General features: G+C 39.3%; 1 protein-coding gene and 2 long non-coding RNA genes across 3 annotated transcripts in view; all 3 read left to right on the plus strand.

Annotated features, from left to right (window-relative positions):
- LOC307019435 (uncharacterized protein) overlaps positions 1–22,658 on the plus strand; it is a 199,019-nt gene that overhangs the window by 68,154 nt on the left and 108,207 nt on the right. The window lies entirely within an intron of this gene.
- LOC307018214 lies at positions 11,555–17,060 on the plus strand. Its single transcript, XR_013802370.1, has 5 exons — positions 11,555–12,344; positions 13,580–13,745; positions 15,053–15,322; positions 16,400–16,462; positions 16,992–17,060. It is a non-coding gene; the product is annotated as an uncharacterized lncRNA (long non-coding RNA).
- On the plus strand, positions 17,073–17,695 carry LOC307018215. Its single transcript, XR_013802371.1, has 2 exons — positions 17,073–17,234; positions 17,619–17,695. It is a non-coding gene; the product is annotated as an uncharacterized lncRNA (long non-coding RNA).

The raw sequence follows: 22,658 nt of genomic DNA on the forward strand, positions 1-22,658 counted from the left end.
TCTGTTTTTATTGTATTTCTTTTGTAAACTTTATCTCTGGCTAGTTTGTTCACTCATGGTACTGCCTGGGGATCAGCCCCTGGGCCTGATGGGCCTCTTGTGGGGAATGTTTGTTTGTTTTTGTTGTTGTTGTTGTTTTTGTTGCGGCTGTGTGTGCTTGTATGATCGGGATTTTGATTTCTGCCTATTAATTAAATCGAAAATAGACTTCAGCCTTGCATCTAGTTTGACCTTAGCCTACAAATGCTGTACTCACAAAACACTGCTATTTTCTATGTTACTGAAACCTTATGAATGAGGCAAAAGGATTAAAAATTATTCATCTTAATATCAGGAGTTTGGTGTCAAAAATTAACCAGCTTCGTGTATGGGTCATTATGCATAAGCCACACATTATCACACTTTCGGAGACCTGGCTAGGTAGTCATATATCAAATAATGAAATTAATTTGACAAATTACAATTTATACAGATCTGACAGAGTCTCATTGGGTGGAGGTGTGGCCATTTTTGTGTTAGCAGAGCTCGCTTCTGAATTGATTACTCCCCCTGTTGAAGCTTATCTTTTTGAATGTATTTTTGTTAAAATCACACTGCATGAAAACAAGCGACTGATCATTGGAAGTGTATATAGACCACCATCATCCCCTGCTGATTCCTTTAATAATATAATCTCCACCATCAATTCCATCAATTCTATTTCTCAGAAAGGCGAACTAATAATACTTGGTGACTTTAACAAAAATTGGCTTGATAAATCATGCTCTAAAGAAAAAAATCTACTAAATAATCTAAACCTAACTCAACTTATTAAAGAGCCTACTCGTATTACACCCCGGTCTCAAACTCTTCTTGACTGGATACTGGCTTCTCATCCTGACAGACTTTCCAAGTCTGGTATCATGTCAGACTGTTTTAGTGACCATTGTGTTGTTTACTGTGTGTGGAAAATTAAAATTCCGAAAGTGCTCCCTAAGTTGATTAGTATCAGACAATATAAAAAACTGAATCTTGACTTATTTTTGAATGATTTACTTGCTATTAACTGGGACAGATTTCAGTTAATACCTTATGTTCAAGATGCATGGGATTTTTTTCTCTCCGAGTTCACAAAAGTAGTAGATTAAAACTATTAAGGTAAAGGGTAGACATCTCCCCTGGATCAGTCCTGAACTTATTGACCTCTTTAGGAAAAGGGACAAAGCATGGACAACATACCATCTGACAAGAGACAATGCTGACTGGGAAATATATAGAAAACTGAGAAATCTAAGCAAAACTAAAACTTCTAATGCCAAAGCTATTTACTACAGAGAATGCCTGACTGGTGACTTTAAAAATCCCAAAGAATTCTGGAGAAAAATTAAAACAATTACTAACATCTCTGAAAAACATTCAATTAATCAAATTAATCAAATTAAGCTTGATGGCAATATTCTACATGATCCACTATCTATTTCCCAGGTCTTCAACAATCATTTCTCGTCTGTCTGCTCCTCGCTTCTCCCTGACAGTCAACCGACTACCAGTTCTCCTGGTAATATGCCACCTTGTACCAGTTCTTTTTCCTTTCGGAAAATACGACCAACTGAAGTGCAGAAAGTAATTTGTGAATTAAAGGTAAGCAGTGGTGCTGGACTTGATGGGGTTGAAAATCGTTTTCTCAAGCTAGCCGCCAATATTATTATGTACCCTCTTACTGATTTATTCAACCTGTCACTTGTCTCCAGCGAACTACCACTTATCTGGAAATATGCACGTATTATTCCTCTTCATAAAAGTGGTGATCAGCTTGATTGCAATAATTACAGGCCTATCTCCATCCTATGCTCTGTTGCCAAAATATTTGAAAAAATCATCTTTAACCAACTTTCACTATACCTTAGTATTAACAACATTCTCACACCCCTTCAATCTGGTTTTAGATCAAATCATTCTACAGCTACTGCCCTACTTAAATTCACAAATGATGTGTTCTCTGCAGCTGATAGAGGGGAGTTAACTGGTGCCATCTTTATTGATCTTACCAAAGCTTTTGATGTTGTTGATCGCTATTTACTACTTGATAAATTATATGCTATTGGACTTTCTAGAAGTGCATTACTTTGGTTTAGCTCATATTTACATAATCGAAAACAGTGTGTTATTTTGAATGGGAAAAGTTCTGATCTCCTTATACAGCATAGTGGAGTACCTCAGGGCTCTACACTTGGACCACTACTTTTCACCATTTATATAAACAATTTGCCCTCCATTTTTCAAAACTGTAATGTTCATCTATATGCAGATGATACCGTTATTTACACATCAAAACCAAATCTCTCTCAAATTCAAGTTTCACTCCAGTCAGATTTCACCCTCCTGCAAGACTGGCTATTCCAGAACAAGTTACTTTTGAACAAAACTAAATCCTTCTCTATGATCTTTGGTACCCGACACAAACTCAAATCTTTGACTGGCTCATGTGATATTTCTTGCAATGATGGTACAATTCTGCATAGAGTTGACAGTTTTAAATATTTAGGGGTATGGCTTGACTCTAACCTTTCATTCAAACCTCATATTGATCATATACTGCATAAAGTAAACTTTGGTCTCGGTACTCTTTACCGCTCTCGGCACTGTTTTACCTTAAAAGTTAGGAAAAAACTTGCTACCCAACTGCTATTTCCCTTATTAGACTATTGTGACGTTGTTTATCTCAATGCTCCGAAATCTGTTCTAGCCCCGCTAAACATTGCTTACAATAGAATGTGTAGATTTATTCTCGGTTGTGATTTCCATACACACCACTGTGCACTGTACCTAAACCTCAATCTCCCTTCTCCTGATTTGAGAAGACATTTGCACTGGCTTGAGTTCATTTATAAAAGTTTCAACTTTAATTATCCCCCATATTTGAAACAGTATCTCTTTCGTTTTACATCAACCCACCAAGTTAGACATACCTCTCAGCTCTTCTTCACCGTTCCTCTAGTTAAAAAGGACATTGGCAAAAGAGCCTTCAAATTTAAAGCTCCTGCTGATTGGAATAACTTACCTGCTACCATCAGATCTCTCCCTACTCTGACTTTGTTCAAGCGTGCATTGTCGTCTCACCTCAAGGTTGAATGTTTTTGTATGACCTGAAGTACTTTATTTATTGTTTAAGGGTTGTTGAGGCTTCATCTTATTTCACCATCTCCTCATGAGATGACCCACCTATTGCCCATTTCTAAGTCTTTATTTCTAAGTCTTTATTGTTATGATTTTGTATATATAGTACAGCTACTCTACTTTACTCTACCCAATGATATGCATTCAATGTAACCGCCTATAATGTATTACCATGTGCTGTATGCTTAGGCTGAATGTTTGTAATTTCTTGGTTATTTCTTCCGATGTATGTGTGTGAATGTTGTTTGTATGTTGTACTTGTTTGTTATTTGTTTTCTTGGGACCCCCTTGAAAACGAGGTGATTCACCTCAAGGGGTTTATCCTAATAAAGAAATTTGAATATATAATGTAATAATAAGAATCAGTCTTGTAATGTTATATCAAAATAGACTCCACACATGGCAGAATATGGCACTATTTTTACATGAATATTCTAGCCATTGTCTATTTTTATACCACAAGCTGCAAAATGACCGCCTTACCCCACTGTAACAGCGAGTTGGTTACTTGTTTAGATATACCTACAGGCTCTGTTTTGCCGAGGTCTCCTGGCACCTGCGCGTTGCCGAGGTTCGGGCGACGAACACTGCTGCTCCGGGGGCGAGGACGGAGTCAGGCGGGAGTAAGCTAGTGTCCACGACGGTGGGTAACGTAACTTCCCCATCTGACCTGTTGCGATTGTCTGCAGTAGATGCAGGCGTTTAGTGATGGTTGTTTTAACCATTTTCGTATTTCCATGATTATCTACAGATGTGTGTCAATGCTGTGGAAGCAATTTGGAAATGATGCACGCACTGTGCAACAGCATTCCACGATTGTTCTTCTGATTCTTTAATCTTCTTATTAGTGCGAATGCTGTGCAAATATCAAAAATATTCAGCCTTTTCAGTATATGATAGGAAACTTTAAACTTTTTCTAAATATTTTATACTTTTTGAAATATTCAGCTTTTTAAACTCTTTTTTTAACATATAACTCAAAGGGAGGAACCTTCAAATCCTCCTTTACCTACACCGTGCGCCAAATGCTACTCCTTCCACATACCTTCAGCTAGAGACATCGTTCCAACTTTAAAATGGTCACAAAACATTCAGCTAATAAACTTGTATTCAGATCTTTGATATTTTTTACACTTTTTGAGATATTTAACTTAGTTTGGAGCTTGGTAAAGAGGCCTTCTTCAGATTTTAACATTAGTGTGTATTGCGCAGCTCGTTAAGGCTAAACCCTCGATTCCACCGGGTCCGTCTGTGTCGAGTTACGGCTGCGCCACGGCGTTCGCAAAGATCGCGGCCACTCTAGTCAATGGGTGCTATTCCACCAGACGCCGCGTTATGGCTCAGAAGTGTCCCAGAAGTGTCTCGGCGCTGGGCTCCGCTAAATATAGGATGCAAGTCTATTTTCGACGCGACGCGTTGCATAGCGCCGGGCAGGAAGTGGCCCGGTCAGAGCATCCATTCAATCCCCCAAATAAACTATTTTTGCAGACCCTATCCCTACGTAGTCTTTCAAGTAGGAGAAATGACAGCGTTCTCCTCCGGTGACCGAAATTAGTTGCCAACTAATTCAGTCGTCGCTTCGTTGGTGACGTCATCACGTGTGTTCCACGTGCCGTTAAGCTCCAACGTTATCTGTCTTTTTATCGGTACTGGAGACATTTAAAAAATATGTCGTGTATTATTGCTACATACACATTATATTGCAGTTTTAGTGTCGCCAACTCGTTTCTAACATGCCAAAAGACAAAAAAATGCGCCTATGATGTATCTATCTTTCAAATCCAGACGAGAGATCTCTCTCCACCGTCTGTGTGCGAGGGGGCGGGGCAGTTTACACACACATGGCTGCTACATGCATGCAACACACACACGGCGGGGATGGCGGAGAGAACTAAGCGCTCCAAGGTGTGGTTAAATGTCTTGAGGTGGACAATGCTCGTTGCCAATAGTGCAATAAGAGTTTAGCATGTAAGGGCGGTAACACAAGCAATTTGTCTAAACCTTTAGCAAAAGTGCACCACATTCAGACGGAGAAATGCACCGTGTTCGACTGTCTCTACGGAGTTAACACAATTATACAGACAGACAGACAGACAGACAGACAGACAGACAGACAGACAGACAGACAGACAGACAGACAGACAGACAGACAGGTGCCAGCAGCAGGGACCGTGTTTTTAGTATCTGGTTAGCTAGCTGCACTAACGGAGATAAGGAGCTGTTTGTTCCACAACAAGTCGGAGGAGAGCTCTCCTCTCAGACTGAGAGGCTCAGGTGAGCTGAAGGACTCTCTGAGTGTTTAGATAGTTACATTTAGTCTAAGTTATCTCAGTGGGTCTAAAACGATTTGGTCACAAATTATTCAAAAGATTATTTCCACGGCACACCTTCATATGATCATTATAGTTATAAAAAAAATAAGAGAATAAAGGAAAAACAGTTATGAAATACTATATGGCAGTAAAACAAGAATACAGTTATATCCATAAAAAATATCCATACAGAAAAAGAACATCTGCTTACAGTTGTGTTTCATCTGGGTGTTGAGAGATGTATCCATAGATCTCTTAATGTTGCTCTCAAAGTGCACCAGATTGATGCTTTTAACTTCAATATTTAAAAAAAATCTTCGCTCCCCACTCGTAAAAAATAGCACTTTACCCCTGCCTATATGCCGTGAGCTGATTATCGAGCCTTCATTGTAACAGTCGCGGGTGTACTGTGTGTTTGCGTGTGGGGAATGCTTGTGTGCGTGCTCTATAGTGCCCGTAATAGTGTTCACTGGAGTCCAGCACCTCAGCACCCCCACTCAAAATACCTTCCCGTGCCTCTGTGTGCAGCAATCGCAGCGATCGCAGCCACTCTAGTCAATGGGTGCTATTCTACCACACGCGGCTAGAAGCGTCTCAGAAGCGTCCCAGATGCGCCTCGGCGCAGGGCTTCTCTAAAAATAGGATGAATCCTATTTTTGACAGGCAGGAAGTGGAACGTTCAGAGCATCCGGCCCAGGCGCATCCCCCCCAAATAAAGTAATTTTGCAGACCCCCCTTCACATCACTACACCTTCACTACGACACGCACAATGGACGACGAGCTTTTCATCATGGAAGTGGAAAAACAAACGATTTTATACGAAATAACCCATAATTTCTACAAGGACAACATCAGAAAGGCCTGGTGTTTACTTGCTGGAGTTTGTGGAGTGGAAGGTGAATATTAATGTTTTAAAGTTAATGAATACTTGTAGGTACAGTACAGAGCCTTTTAGTAGTTTAACATCTTGTGAAAGTAATTAAAATACTTTTCAGTAAACTTGCATTTCAAAAGAAAGTAAGATCTTATTTCCTATATCAAGATATAAACATATATATATATATATATATACATATATGTTTATATATATATATATTAATGCCGCAAAATTATCGCGTTAACGGCGGTAATTCAATTTTTTGAATTAATTGCGTTAAAATATTTAACGCATTTATCGCATGCGCAGAATGGCCTGCCCCATACATCCCACCAACACACTAGACGTCGCTCTAGTGTTCCAGCGGGGCGGATGCATGTAAACAACATGGAGCTAGAACAACAGGTTGGCCCTCTGGATGGGGAATTTGAGTTCAGAAAGAACAAAGATGGAACAATAAATAAACAAATAGTTATTTGCACGCACTGCAAGAAGGGGTTTCAGTTCCACCGCAGCTCTTCAAGTTTAAAGTACCATCTCAACGCTAAGCATGCGTTTGTTTGGGCTTCCACTTCCAGTGCAACACCTGGCTTGCGTCAGACCTTCCTGAATGAACGCAGGCCAGTAAGCAAGTCCACCTCGGATAAATTAACCAACACAATTGCCAAAAGGGTTGCAAAGGACTGTAGACCGATTAGCATCGTTGAAGACAAGGGCTTCGCCTATGTTTTGAAAGTTGCGTCCCTCGAAACATCCTACAAGCCACCATCAAGAGGCACAATAATGACTAGAATCCAAAAACTCTATGACACTGAAAAGGAGAAAAAAAGAGGCTGTAGCTCAAGCGGATTATGTCGCCCTGACAGGACACCACTGGACGTCAGTGAGTAACACCAATTACCTGGGACCTCAAATCACTGAGACATGGGAATTGAAATCCTTTGCGCTAACTGTAATGAAAACAGAAGAACATCACTTTGCAGAGGCGTGTGCAGAACAGTTCCAAACTGTAGCATGAAGTGGAAAATTGAAGGGAAAGTTGCAACCATAGGGACTGACAGTGCGCGCAATATGATTTCTGCAGCTCGTATTCTACCTTACATGCCCTGTATTGCTCACATCTTACAGAGAAGCATCACTGTTACCTCATTCACACCAACGCAACTCCGGTTCAAGCTTCGTGCTAGAGCTTTTCAGGTTCAGAACCGGTTCTTCGGTTTAGCTCCGGCTCTTTTCACACTGCCAGAGTCTGACTGGTGCTGCGTCATTGCGTCATCATTTGCGTCATGACGTAACTGTTTGCGTGCCTGCTTCATAAAGCCAAACTGCGCGGAAACCCCTCACAGCTGACACCGACAACAACAACAATGGCCGATTGTGCTCCAGCTTCTTCTGTACCTCTTCGGAAGACCAGATTCCCAGTAGGTAGCTGGTCTCTTCAGTTGACCACTGCTGCTTGTTAAGTTTCTCCGTCGTTGTGTACAAACTGGATAAAACGCCTGCTTTTTGTTGTTGTTCAGGAGTTGATCCCGCCCCTTCCCCTGCCCCCGCCTCAACGTAAGCGTGACGTATGTAGTGCTTTTGCTCTGGCCGGACAATTTTTTGGTGCTCGAAATGAACCGGATTCCGGAGCTAAGAGGCTGCTGCGGTGTGAAGAGGAAAACCCCGTGCTTTTCAAGCTCCATCTCCGAACCGGCCCTGAAACACCGTTGGTGTGAATGAGGTGATCACAGCCCGGCTTAACACAGCGGAGCTGCAAGCAGAACAAGGGGCACTCGGACTGAAGCAGGAGCCACTGATCCAAGACGTTCCACGTTGGAAATGGTCAAGCGCTTGAACCGCAACCAAGCTGCAATAAAAGCAACCCTGGATCAACAGCAGCATAAACTTGTTATGCTGACGCCACCAGAATGGGACAAAATCCAGAGACTGGAGACCCTTCTAGAGCCCTGCCGGTAAGCCTCCCATCATATAATGTGACCATTCATTGTAGGCTGAAATTAAATTAATTTTAAACGTTAATCTACTATTAAATGTAACAACTTGTGTGTGTGTGTGTGTGTGTGTGTGTGTGTGTGTGTGTGTGTGTGTGTGTGTGTGTGTGTGTGTGTGTGTGTGTGTGTGTGTGTGTGTGTGTGTGTCTGTGTGTGTGTGTGTCATTATTACATTGTGTGGCCATGCATCAGACAGCCCAGTCACGCCTCATATTCATTAAAATGAAGGTCAGAACTATGCCCTGTGAAGTTTTCAGGGTTGTCCCCAAAAATCACTTTTACCGACTTAGTGTGTATAAGTGTGCTAACAGGAGGTAAATCAGTATCGGCCTCTATTGGCCAAGGCAGGTACTGCATCCCACACACACATTCCATCCTCCAATCTCCACACACACTTTGCTGAACTGCGCATGTGCAAGCAGCCATAATCCAACATCTTTAGCTCTTTGATTAGCTGGTAGCACTTAGCTCCTTAGTTTAGTGTCTTTAATGAAATACAGAATTAAAAACACAAATGTATACCTTTTGGTGAGTTTGACTTGTGTTGTCACAATAACAAGCAATGAATCATTAATCATTAATTAGGTAAATAACATAAATACAAAAAGATTTATGAGCTTACAGTGGATTACAGACTACAGCTGTTGTTAGCATAAATGCTAACTTAAAATTGAAAATGCCATAGACAAGCTAAACGTTAGCATACATGCTAACTTTACATTGAAATCGGCTTAGACAATCTAACCGTTAGCATAAATGCTAACTTAACATTGGAAATGCCAGACAAGCTAAACATTTGCAAAATGCTAAAATATTATGTTCAAAGAGTGCTCAGATCTTGTGCTTGAGTAGAAGAGTAGGCTACTCAGATATTGCACTTGTCACGTTTTTCATACCTGATGAGTTTGCATCCCTGTATATTATACCAACCCAGTCTCACGGCATTTCGTGTTCACCAACGCGATTTTTAATCTATTGATTCGTGTTCACCAACACGATTTTCCCCTTTTTTTCGTGTTGCACAGCACGATTTTAAAAGCAATGTATTTCTATTGGTAGTCTTTCCCCTTTTTTTTCGTGTTGCACAGCACGATTTTAAAAGCAATGTATTTCTGTTGGTAGTCTCACGGTATTACGTGTTATAGGAAGACCGGAAGCTGTGTGGTTCATAAAAACATGTTCTTACTCAATATCAAGCCACGATTATTGCTTTTATTTAAAATCGTATCATTTCGGACTTTTGTTGCTGTCTTTGAGGAAAATAAATGGGGCTCATTTTTCCTTCTAATTTGTTATTCTTTTCAAAATAACACACTGTTATTTAGTCAACAATAACACACAATTATCCTTGTTTTTATTTATTTGTTTAATTCTATGATCTCTGGCTTTTTTGCCGTCCTTCAGGAACTGAATTTCAAAATAAAAATAACCGGAAACAGACGTAGGCCTATAAGGGACATTTCGAGTTTAGGATGGCCGAAGACACTACACTACCCATAATCCCCAGCTATCGTTTAGGACTACAGTCCCCGTGATTGAACTTCAAGTCGGTATTGGATGTTGAAGTGGCAGTGCGCCAAGGTTACGGAATCGAAACCGGATCGAACGCCGCCCCCCCCCAACAATTAGAAGTTGCCAGTATTAAACACCAATTATTAACCAATTAAAATGAACCAATTAAACATCTCTCTGACACAGTTTAAACGCATTTCAAGTGGAAGAATTGTTCGTGTCTCCTCTTCGTGTCTCGGGAAGCTGGAAGCTGTATTATTTTCAAAAAAAAAAAATAATTTCTTCTTTTTTTTTTAACCATAACGTGTACTTTACACAACATTGAGTCAAACTTATCCTTGTTTTAATCCTTGTTTCATTTATGTTAAATTGTGTTTGTCAGTTAATTTTCCATTTTATTTATTTTGGTTTAAGATATCATTATTTTTTATTTATTATTATCATGTTAGATGTTTAAACTTTTCTGCATTTTATAAGGCAATATATACTTTTTTGTTTTTGTCCGTAAGCTACTTAGGTTATTAAAGAGTTATCATGTAGAAATATAGGAAATGTATTAATATTTTATTGTATAATCGGTACAGGAAATTACATCATTCAGAGCACCACCTATTGGCCAAAGACGCTGCCACCGGCATTGCGATCCATCCTCTGACAAAGTAAGTTGGGTCACTAAAGTCTGATACATGTTTTGCTTAGATTTAATAATTGGGGCTTTTTTTTAAGCCTTTACTCGCATGGTTCATCATACATACTGAACTGTTCTAAGTCTGAGAAATGCTTTCGCCATAATCAGCAAAGCAACATTAATGTGAAATTATTCTTGCGGGCGGCTAGCTAGCTAGCTCACGTTCAACATAAGCTTAAACTAGTTTAGCTACATTTATATCAGCTCATAAATAAGTGGTGTGTGAAAAATATGTGTCTTAATTACGGCTACATACGTCGGTGTTAAAGTGTGAGTTATACGTTATCTTAATCGCTTTTGTTTTACACATGACAGTACTAATGCTGGCCGACATTTTAATATATGTTTGGGGGGGAGGGGCATAGTCCACGTCCATGTGCTTGTTACGCGTATGAAACAGGAAACACGTAAATGAACTCAGTCTGTCTAAAGAAGTTAAACCGTCACAATGTGCATTTAAAAAAACTAGTTTCACTACATAATCAGGGGTGCACACAACTTTCTCAGTGAGGTACTCAGATGAGTACCTGGAGTCAGTGTCTGGTACTCCAACTTCTGGCTCCCCTCAAAGTTCCCATGAAGCCCTCTGTATCGCGAATGTCAACGGGGGGGGGGGACGACGACGACCACAGAGCGTGTGAACGTTGTGATCAGCTGTTTTAGCGCAGTGCTGCTGTACAGGCCGACGTTAACAGCAGCCCTGTCTGTGCACACGGAAACCGACTGTCGTCCGGGGATCTAACCGCCTTCTGGAAAAGCTTCACAAGTACGTCGGTACGCAAATGCGCTTTGTGACACAAGTGACGGTACGCATTTCAGATTGTTGCCGCGCATGCGTACCTGCGTACCACTTATGTGCACCCCTGTACATAATTCACTTTTTCTGTTCTCTCCTGCAGCTCCCGTACCCACACCACAAACCCATACACTGATCTACACCATCATAAAACCAACGGCACTTTTAAGAGCAAAACTCAACCTATCTCCCTATCTCCCTATCTAGCTCTCTTTTATCTATCATCTATTTCTTTATTCATTACATTACATTGCATTTAGCTGACGCTTTTATCCAAAGCGACTTACAATAAGTGCATTCGACCAGGAAGATACAACCTTTAAGAAAACAGAATCATATAAGTACATCAGGTTTCATAGAGCCAAACATTTCAAGTGCTACTCAACTGGCATTTAGAAAGCCAGCCCTTTATTAGTATATAAGTGCTTTGTTAGTAATTCTATCGCTCGAAGTGGAGTCTAAAGAGATGAGTTTTCAGTTTGCGTCGGAAGATGTGTAAGCTATCTGCTGTCCTGATTTCAATGGGGAGCTCATTCCACCATTTTGGAGCCAGGATAGCAAACCCACGTGTTTTTGCTGACGGGAACTTGGGTCCCCCTCGCAGTGCGGGTGCAGCGAGCTGTTTGGCTGATGCAGAGCGGAGTGCACGTGCTGGGGTGTACGGTTTAACCATGTCCTGGATGTAGGAAGGGCCAGATCCATTCGCAGCTTATTCACCCTTCTATCTATGCTGTGTACTTCTCTACTTTCCTGTGTTTGTCAATCTGTCTGTTTGTTTGTAATCCCGTGTTAATCATGCCAGGTGGGTCTACAAAAAAGACATGTCCCTTCTGTCAGAACATTTGATTTTGTGCACAGAAGATCTGTGGACATTGCCTTAAGGAGCAGCCAAAAAAGCCGCGCCTTGAGAAGAAGCTCAAGAGGTTTGATGAGAAGCGAGGGGGTTGGGTGTCAGGGCGGAAGAAGAACCACAACATTGCTTCCATCAAGGATGAAGCCATTGTCTTGGTATGTACACTTTTTACTGTATGTTAAGGCACGGACACACCAAGCTGACACCAAAGAACTGACACAGACGGACCCTGACTGTTTGCCAAGTATTGGGCCAGGATCAAGTTGAATGTTGTTTTTATATACATTTATTTCTTAATGATGTTTGTATCTTATTAACCAATATACACTTTGATATCAACTTCAAATATAGATATTACTGCAAAGGGATTATTTAATATTCTCTTTTCTTTCAATTTTAAAACTACTCTTATCTTAACTTTCACAGCCAAGGGACACTATTTTAATTTAACTACACATTTAAATAAACAGAGCACTTCCTTCACTTCCATGTTGTGATCCATTTTTGCTTATGTACACACTTTTAGACCTTAAAGGTAGGGTATGTAAGTTTGACAAACCGGCTCGAGATCGCTAGAATTTGAAAATACACAACCGGAGAAAATCGGCCACTTCCTTATAGAGCCCCTCCTCCAACACACACGAATGCGCACATGACCAATGAGGGCACGAGATAAGTTTGTGCACAGATGGAAGGCTGACAGGCAGGTAGGCCATCCAGTTACTTTAGCCGGGCCGGCTCAGATGATTGGTCGTGCTTTTTACAGTATTACGGCTTCCACAGATGACATTTTTTTATGGATTTTTTGTCAAAGCACTTAAGATATTCATTGCTATCGGGATGTTAAGAGCATTCCATGGAATATAACAACAAGTGTATCTTGAGCCGGTTTTTCCAACTTACCTACCCCACCTTTAATAAGACTACATAATTGTATGTTACTACTCTATATTAGTCTTAGGACTGCAGCCACAACATACGGGAACGTTTTACATCGTAGCACGCAATTTCAATTTCAACAGTGTCAAGCTATGCTTGGATTGTGTTACATTTTTTATTATGCAATAGTCATTGTAAGTGTTAACTGTTGAGTGGTCACACATTTGTATCTTATTGTACTTTAACTTTAAGATTATCAGGGTTTGAACTGGGACTCAGGATACTGATTTATTTGTATTTTGTGTTTGTCTATAAAATATTTTCTGCTTCTACTGTGTAACCCTTCCTGGTAAATACATGATTCTGCAAAAGCTTAACTCAGCATCTAGGTTTATGAATTGCATACAACTAGATGCTGTCATCAGTAATGTTATAGTTGTAGTTATATAGTTGTTGTTGATGTTTCCTTTCCATTTCTTTAAACAGTAAATATATTATTTTGGCATTACAGCTTGAGAAACTCCATGCCATTGGCTTTAAACCAGTGCTGCTTCTTGGCAAGGAGACCAGGAAGAAGGACGTCAAATGTGAAATCCTAACCCCTCGCTGCACACTGACCGCCTATGCCCAGGATTACCTTGACAAGATAGGCACTTTTTATGAGTACCTTTGTGAAGGTGAGATGCTTGCACTATATCTTCACAGTTCACAGTATTGTGTACACAAAATGTTTGTATCAATGGAGAGCTTAACATTTCCTTATATCCAACACAGTTATATGGAATGAGTTTGGATCAACTAATTTAATAAAGTCAGTTAAGTTAACAACAACTTACAGCGACTGTTTTCAATCCATCCAAATCTTGTGGGACAACAGCTTGATCCAGTATTTATCCTTTGATACAGCCAGAAAGCAGTCATTCGAGCCATTTATTTGGGTTTGGCAAACTATATTTTTGTGAGACAACTAACAAACATCCTTTCTACCTGTTAACTGTCACTATTTTTAGCTGCAAAGTATTACAAAAGTTGAAAGTAATTGCAAAATATTTAGGGTTATGGACAACGTTTGACTGTTTATTATTTTAGCAAACTACATACAATAAATACATTTTAAAACACTGAGTATGTAGTCTAATGAGACATGGCTTACTCTGCAGAGGGGACTTGTGGACATTTAACTGTTATTTATCAGGAAATAGTTAGGCAAGTTTACGTGAATTTGAAAAACCATTTTGGGGTATTGTGCTACCACTTGCGCATTCATTGTATACAAATTGAAAGTTGTAAAGTTGTTAATGTCAAGGTAGTTAGGTTTGATGACTGAAATGTATGTTAAGGCTTGAGCCATCCCTTAAGCAATTTCCTTTTAGCAAAACGTTCCTAAACGGTTTCCTTTATCAACACCCAAAAGGGAGAAATATTTTGAGGTTAATGGTAAAAGCACAATACATGAAGACGATCCCAGTTGACCACATATTCAGTTTGGCAGTTCTGTATTAAGGTCATGTTTCTCAGGTTGTAAACAAAAGCAGTTATCCAGTGCATCCAGAGGTCCCTTTACATTACATTTATGTTTTATCCAAAGCGACTTGCTACTTATTTGATTGCACTTATGCAAAACACGTTTGCGTCAGTCTCATAAATTCTGAACAAAATGTGTGGATGTAAATAATGTAAGGGAACATACATGCACACGTCTATATGTTGTCTACCGACAAATTGACATGTCACATCACATGGAATGTAGACACAAATCGGTAGAATAATATCGCAAAAACAAAACCATAAATGGTTGACTGGATAAATACCACTATTTCTCTGCTATTAACTTTGACTGCACACAGTCCTATGACATGACGAGTATATTTTTGACCCTGTCTGGAAACATACCTTAAGCACGCTGTATTTCTTATTTCTAGATATATGAGTTAACCTCTTTGTCTTAAGCAAGTCAAGACCAACATTTGTTTAACTTGCACAGGTTGACACAGGACTCCACTGGCCAGGGGGTTGCGGAAGATCCTGAGGAAGAGACAGTCACGCTGAACCTCACACCCTGTGACCCATCTGAACCAGAAAACAACTGGCAGGAGGCAGGGACCACAGAGAGCCAGGTGCCAGAGACAAGCACCGTGCAGGTGGAGGTGCTGAAGACCCCCCCCCGTGAAGCAGTGCACCATCATAGAGGTGGGGCAGGAGGAGCAGCCCCAGCGGGATGATGTGAGACAGGCTACCACCACGGAGGGGCCAGGTAATAAAATAGATAGATAGAATGGGAGGGATGAAACCCTCTTTAATGGTCACACATGCACAGCACACAGCACACACAGTGACATTTGTTCTCTGAGATTTGCAGCTTTTATATTTATAAAAGTCAAGAGTGTTTTCCGATATTTTCCTAAAAAATTATTGTAGGTAACTTGTTGACAAGTCATGCTTCTACAATATCTCAAAACACCTAATTGCACTTCTTGCATTTTTGGGAATAATGATTGTTCCAATAGGTAAATAATAATAACAACAATAGCTTAATCTAAATAACAATTTCAACTACAACTTCATAAATATGAAAGGAAAATGGGATACTTGGGTATGTGTATATCCTTAGGTACTCGGATATAAATAAATATTAAACGTTTAGAAAAATACAGTCTTTCATTCCTGAACAGACATGTGGTTACTATATGGTTATACCTTTTTCACACAAAAAGGCAAAGCAACAGCAGGCTTACTTTACATTTGATAAATCACAAAATAAAACTCCTATGTGATTTGGTTTACACACAGAAAGGGTCTTACATTGTAGCGTTGGGCAGTAGGTCAATTACATCAAAATGATTTGGCTCATGAGTCATGTCCATAAATTGTACGAGAGGTTGATATCATTAATATTGTGGTCTACCTAAAGCAATCCCTGACCATAGGGGTAAACTTCGAAGCAACTCATGCAACAACGTCATGCAGCATATTTAAACTTTATACTCAAGAACTGCATTTAGATACGACACTGTCCCATAATGAACATACGGGGAATAAACTTAGGTTTTTGAATCAAAGTTAGATTCATTTAACGTTACAGCACAACATGTTAAGATTTATCAAACTATTCCTTACACATAAAGTATGGAGTCAATTATATAGGCAAGACAACAAAACACCTAGACTTCATAGATCAACCTCAATTAAATCGCAATAACAAAAAAATATCTGTACCTAGCACCTATTGCATCATGTGATGCTGCATTTCTGGGATGTATTTTGAAACTTGAGTTTAAGCTTAACTTGGTGTACTGTATGTATATAGTAATATTTCCTCTTCAACCCACAGCTGTAAGGAAAGGGTCCGTGAGGGACACAGTACTTGGTCCTAGACGCAAAAAGAAAAAGTCAGGTATATTAACAGTATTAAGTATTTTGACTGATTATAAACATTTGCATGAGTCGAATTGATTGGTATTCTAATAAATCTATCGACATCTACTTTAGCAAAGTGCATGTAAACGCAGTGATTGATGCTTCTTCAGTGAGTTAACAATGCTATATTGTGACTAATAACTATAACTGATACATTATCCAAAAATCCAAAGGGCTTTAATTGTCTAAGTAGACTAAAATACATACAGTCATAGTTGATAAGGTGGTGATGAGAATGCTAGGCAGTAAAGGAAGCAGCAGTGCAGTATTTTCTTTGGTCATCTCAGGCTCAGCAGTGGTATGGCCATTCAAACAAGCATCCCATGTTAGGACTGAGAGCAGCTTGGTTCCATTTCAATGATGTATACAGTAACTTTTGACCAGTGATAACAGTGTGGTCATTTTTCATCGTGCAAGTCTGGTTGCTACTTAAGTGTTCATAGTTGTATTTATTTTATTTCTAACATGACTAATACTGTATGTGGAACCTGCTTTGATGTTCACAGATTGCTCCTACCACACTCGCCTAGAAACTTTCCCCATCAGGAGTGTAGTGAAAGAAAGAATGAGAAAGGTTAGACGGGAATAAAAGTAATGCATAGGGTGTGCTTTATGATTTAAAAACTTCCAACACAATTGTTTGCTAAATAGCTAATATGCGTTTGGTCTTTCCAAAATTAGAGATTTGTTTTCTTCTCTTGATAGGCAAAAGCAGAAATGTTGGTGGAGTGGGAGCCCTGTCCAGTATGGTATATATCTTCCAGTTACTTGGCTTCATGTCATCTGATGTAGTCCCATGTTGGAGAACAAACACATGATATTTAACAAATGCAAAACATCCAAGTCTACCACCAGTCCTCTTATATATTTCACTGCTGTTATTCTGAAGCAGCTGAAGTAGTGTAGGAACAAATTATTCTTTAACTTCATTGTTGTTAATGTATGTGTTTTTGTTTGTTTTTATTGTTTGTTAGAACATTTGTTTTCATTTCTATGTTCACTTTTTCTAAATGGTAAATGAAACATTTACTTATATAAATTGAGTTATAAGATGTTTGCTTCACACATGGTTTATGCTTTTCGGAAAGACGAAACCAGTAACTGTAACTAACATTATTCCATTCTGTTTTCAGTGGCAAGGAGTGGGCTCATTCCTGGCAGCCGAAGAATTCTCCGGGATAATGCATAAAAATAAAATCTGTTATTTGAACACCAGTTTTGTTTTTGCACGTTTGTTCTCTTGTTTATATGCTCCATTTGAGTCATATTTAATATGTTTCTATTAGAAATAAGATGAAAACCTCCACCAAAATGCATTTGACTCTTTAGGAAATTACAGTTGAAATACTACATGATTTCATTGTCAGTGATAGGAACACCATAACCTATTTTAAGCATATTCATGTGTGAAATCTGGTACTTTGCCATCCACTGCCTTATCTAATTTGTTTAACTTCCGAAGTATAACGTTTTGGAGGTAGGCTTGCATATAAAGCGTCTTTGGGTTTCAGAAAAGCGCTCTAAAAATAAAATGTATTATTATTATATCATTTCATTATAGGCCTAATTAAAATGATCCTGATCTGGATCACTGGTTTTACTACTACATTTGAAAGCTTTTGGGGACAAATGCTTGAGATATTAAAATGGTAGTGATTACTTTTCATTTTCTTTTTCACTTATTGAAAACCACAACTCGAGTATCAGGATGGTCTTTATCTGGAAAGTTATCCACATCTCATCACCACGTTGTCACGGTGACCCTTTGTCACGTCACAGATACGGTACCCGAACTCAGATCACCACCCAAACGATACTGCCGTTGCTAAGGAGGCAAAAGTGCAAATTTGTATTTTATATTTTTTTTAACACAGGGTTTGGTTTCGGATCGCGCCCGATTGACGGATTTCTGAAAGGGAATGGAGCCTATACGGCCGTCAACGCAAGACAAGTCGAACTAGTCCACGCACACACGCCGGAAGAACTACAAATATGTCAGCTCTGTGTACTTCGTAACGATTGTTGGGCGCGTATCTAATGGGAATTGTAGTTTGTAGCACTGCTTTCATATCATTTCAATGGGTTAACTTTCTATTCTTCTGTGTTTTTGTATGTTTTGAGCTGAGGTGCCAACTCAACATACAATGTTGATGAAATGAATGAAATTTGGTGATGATTCATGGTTTTTGTGTTAATGTAATAGCAGTTAAAACAGGACCGGTAAAATTTGACCGCAAACACCAAAGTAAGGGGGGGAAACGAATGCAATAGGAGGGTTTCAATGTAACCATTGCTTTTGACATTGATGATATTTTAAATCAAAAAACATATTCCCTAAAATGTGGAAGCTCTGGATGCCATACAAATGAATAGCTGATATTTTGTTAGGGCCACAACTTTGGCACTAGTGCACCTAGTGTTATCAAACGCATTTCAATGGTGAAAATATCCAAACATATTGCATATGACAACATTTTCCACTACGATGAAAGGCGTGTAAGCCAAAAAAACCTTATTCTGGTTCCATCATGGGTAACCCCACCCATCCTCTCCACCTGCAGCTGGACAGACAGATAACCCCCCTCCCCCCCCACCTGGACAGACAGGAGCTCCTTCTCCAACAGACTGCTGCAGCTCCGCTGTCACAGGAAAACATTCCTGCCCACTGCAATAACTCTGTACACAACACGTTCTCACTCCCAACCGGTCACATGTTGACGGACAGTCAACTCCTTGCAGTATCAATACTAATTCGGCTGACTTTTATATTTGATCCAATCGGTATATTGGTATATTTACACCATAACGGTGCACAGCTGATAGAAAGGGACACCTAGTGGTTAAAGCACGTTATTGAAATGTATTATTTGTATTATTAGATATTAACAGGAGACACAGACAGACAAACTAATAAGGCTTTATTTAAACATTAAAGAATACTTTAGGTTAAGGTCTTATTTTGAATAAGAAAAAAGCTTTGGGGGTATAAATATTAAGCCTGACAAAGTACTAATATATTGCTTTCCTGGGGGTGGGGGAGGGGGTGGACCCGTTCAAAACCAGTTTTGGACAGTCTGCCGTGGTTGCATCCCATTTCAAAGTGCTGTTCGACGCTCGGCATAACCCTCGGCGCACACTCAAACATCCAATCAGAGCTTGAGGACTATCTCGGGCTTCGTCCATGGATGGGTTTGTCAAGCGAAGCGGAGAGAATACTTACTTCCGGGTGTAAAATTCTCTAAACTTAAGCAAATGAGCTGCTCCGACCCTCGGTCCTGACAGACTCCAACTTGTGTTTATTAATCAAACAAATAAATACACACAAGGATACTTATGTGTTGTTGAGTAAATAACTGTGTGGTTTAGAAAAGAATACAAAATTAGAAGGAAAAAACGATGAAACAATACAGATTTCAGTATTCTGAGCCCCTACTCTCCCCATAACTGACGGCTACAAAAGTCCTACATTATTCAATTCAAATAAAGAAGTAAAAACAATAAGTGTGGCTTGATATTGAGTAAGAAAAAGGTTGATAAACGCTGTGAGAATGGATCTGCGGAGAGCATTTCGCCGCGATCCCAACGTGTCTATTACCAACGTTCAGGGAGCTCTATGCAAGTCGGTGACGGGGAGGGGCCCTGACCGTCCGTCAACATGTGACGGGTTGGGAGTGAGAACGTGTTGCTGTACAACAAATCACCTCTGGCTGGAAGAGAACTCTCTGCTCCATAGTTTCTCTCTTCACTGTACATTTGACATATTCAGCGCAATATTTAATATTCCATCTGTCACATAGTTATGTAAATATAATACCTTGCATATCTTGTTATTGCTTATTTGTAAATTCAACATGTATATTTTCTTCTTTATTTCTTGTCTTTTTATTTGTATTGTATAATGCCATGTGTTTTAATGCTGCTGCAACGCAAAGATTTCCCAAATTGGGATCAATAAAGTTCTATCTTATCTTAAACCAACAACCAGTGTTCCGGATGAGGATAATCTCTTCACAAAAATATTCAAGTGCTAACCCATATTGTTACTTCTAAATTAATTAATTTCCAAACGCATTATAATGCAGTGTGATGTAAACAACAAAAAGTACCACAGACGTATGCTTAATTTATATTTATTCATCAAACAACCACATCAATAACATTGTTTTTAAAACAATAAAATGGTCCTCTCTGGCAATGGTTTACTTATGTGTTTCACCACAATACAAGTAAAAGGCCACCATAAGCGTGTATGTCTTGACTCTAGAGCGTTGGGGTTAGTCTAACATGAAAAGCATGGACAACGGAACATAAAATCAAGTTATGCAAACGGTTATAACATACAGTATTAAGAAATCATACAACACAACCATTTTTTTAATGATTTAACTATGTATATTAAACATGTACATTCTATGTGTAAATCAAATATAACAATTTATAACAATGTATTATTTGGTTTTGAGAACAACAATGAGGTGATTCACCAAATAAACTATTTGTTGTTTATCTCAATGTCCCTAATTATATATCCTTAAAGACTGTGCATTGTACATGTTGATTGAAGTACTTCAATCAATCAGGTTAATAGCTGGAGACCAAAAAGGAAAGCAATTAAAGCAAGTAACGCAAAAGAAACAAAAATGAACAATTAGAGGAAAGCTGTTATTGGCCTGCGGTGTAACAGGTGCAGTCATATAAAGTTAATGACAGGTAAATCCTGTAAGACAGGGGTTCCCAACCTTTTTCACCCAGGGCCCCCCCAAATGACTCCTGTTGGAATTTGCGACCCCCCAAAACTTTGAAACTTTAATTATTGCTGTTGCCGATCTGCCCCCCCTGCCCGATCTGTACTGCGCATGTGCGAGATGGTCTGCCATACTGGACAACTCCGTACGGCAACCCAACTAGGACACTTGACACAGTGGCGTTTGGCAAAGCACAAAAAGAAAACAAAAAAAACCGAGAGAGATGAGTTATTGTTATTACAACGTGACTTCACTATTATTTAACAACTATTTTTATTGGGTTCTTTTATTTGGGGTTAAGTACATTGTCAGAATAAGTGAGAAATGGATTTAACTTCTGTTTGGCAGCTATCATACTGAATAAATATTTACTGTGAATGTATGCAAAAATGTATGGCATATAGCTGTCTAACAGAAGTTAAATCCATGTCTCACTTATTCTGACAATGTACTTAACCCCAAATAAAAGAACCCAATAAAAAGAGTTGTTAAATAATAGTGAAGTCACGTTGTAATAACAATAACTCATCTCTCCCGTTTTTTTGTGTTCTTTTTCTGCTTTGCCAAACGCCACTTATCTCGCACATGCGCAGTACAGATCGGGCAGGGGGGCAGATCGGGTAGTGACAGCCGTGCCTGGTAACAGCGGTTCACACACACACACACACACACACACACACACACACACACACACACACACACACACACACACACACACACACACACACACACACACACACACACACACACACACACACACACGTTTAAAAGTCTCAAAAATGCTAAAATTACTGTCACAAACTGGATGAATGTGAAGTATTTGAAAGCGTAATTAAGGAGCACTATAATTGGAGTGACTTTGATGGTTATTGGACTCAGGATTAATTCATTTGGATGCCCGCTGTATGAAGAAATTAAAGGACGACGCAAGTGGAAACAATTCACAAAGGGGTTCAACTGTTTAAAACACATGCTCAAAGTAAGCCGGATTTTGGCGATGTGTTTATGTGGATTCAAAAATTGTAAATAATCTACAAAATGGAGGAGACCGATCTGATCGGAGCAACTGTGACAAATAATCCAATTTAAACCAACACTTTACGCGCAGAAGAAACATTTCTATGAAAGAAAAAAATGATACATTTCTGTCTTTGTATGTTTTTATTAGCTACTAACTTGCAAAAGTATGCATCATAATTATTTCAAATGTCGAAGAACAGGACACTTCAAAAGAATAGACTATGTCTAATACAAAAATGGTAATATGGTGGCATAGGCCTGTATAAAACAAAAATGAAAAACTGGCATATTAAGCAGGTAAATCAAATGCTTGTCTGCCATGGAACAGGTAGCAGAGAGAAGACGAGGTTCAAGTAGGTTTATTAATGTGAACCTTGGGCTTGCACGCCCGCAGCCAGGGATGGAATG

The sequence above is a fragment of the Notothenia rossii genome (assembly GCF_949606895.1).
Source record: "Notothenia rossii genome assembly, chromosome: 9".
In the NCBI taxonomy this organism is placed as follows: Eukaryota; Metazoa; Chordata; class Actinopteri; order Perciformes; family Nototheniidae; genus Notothenia; species Notothenia rossii.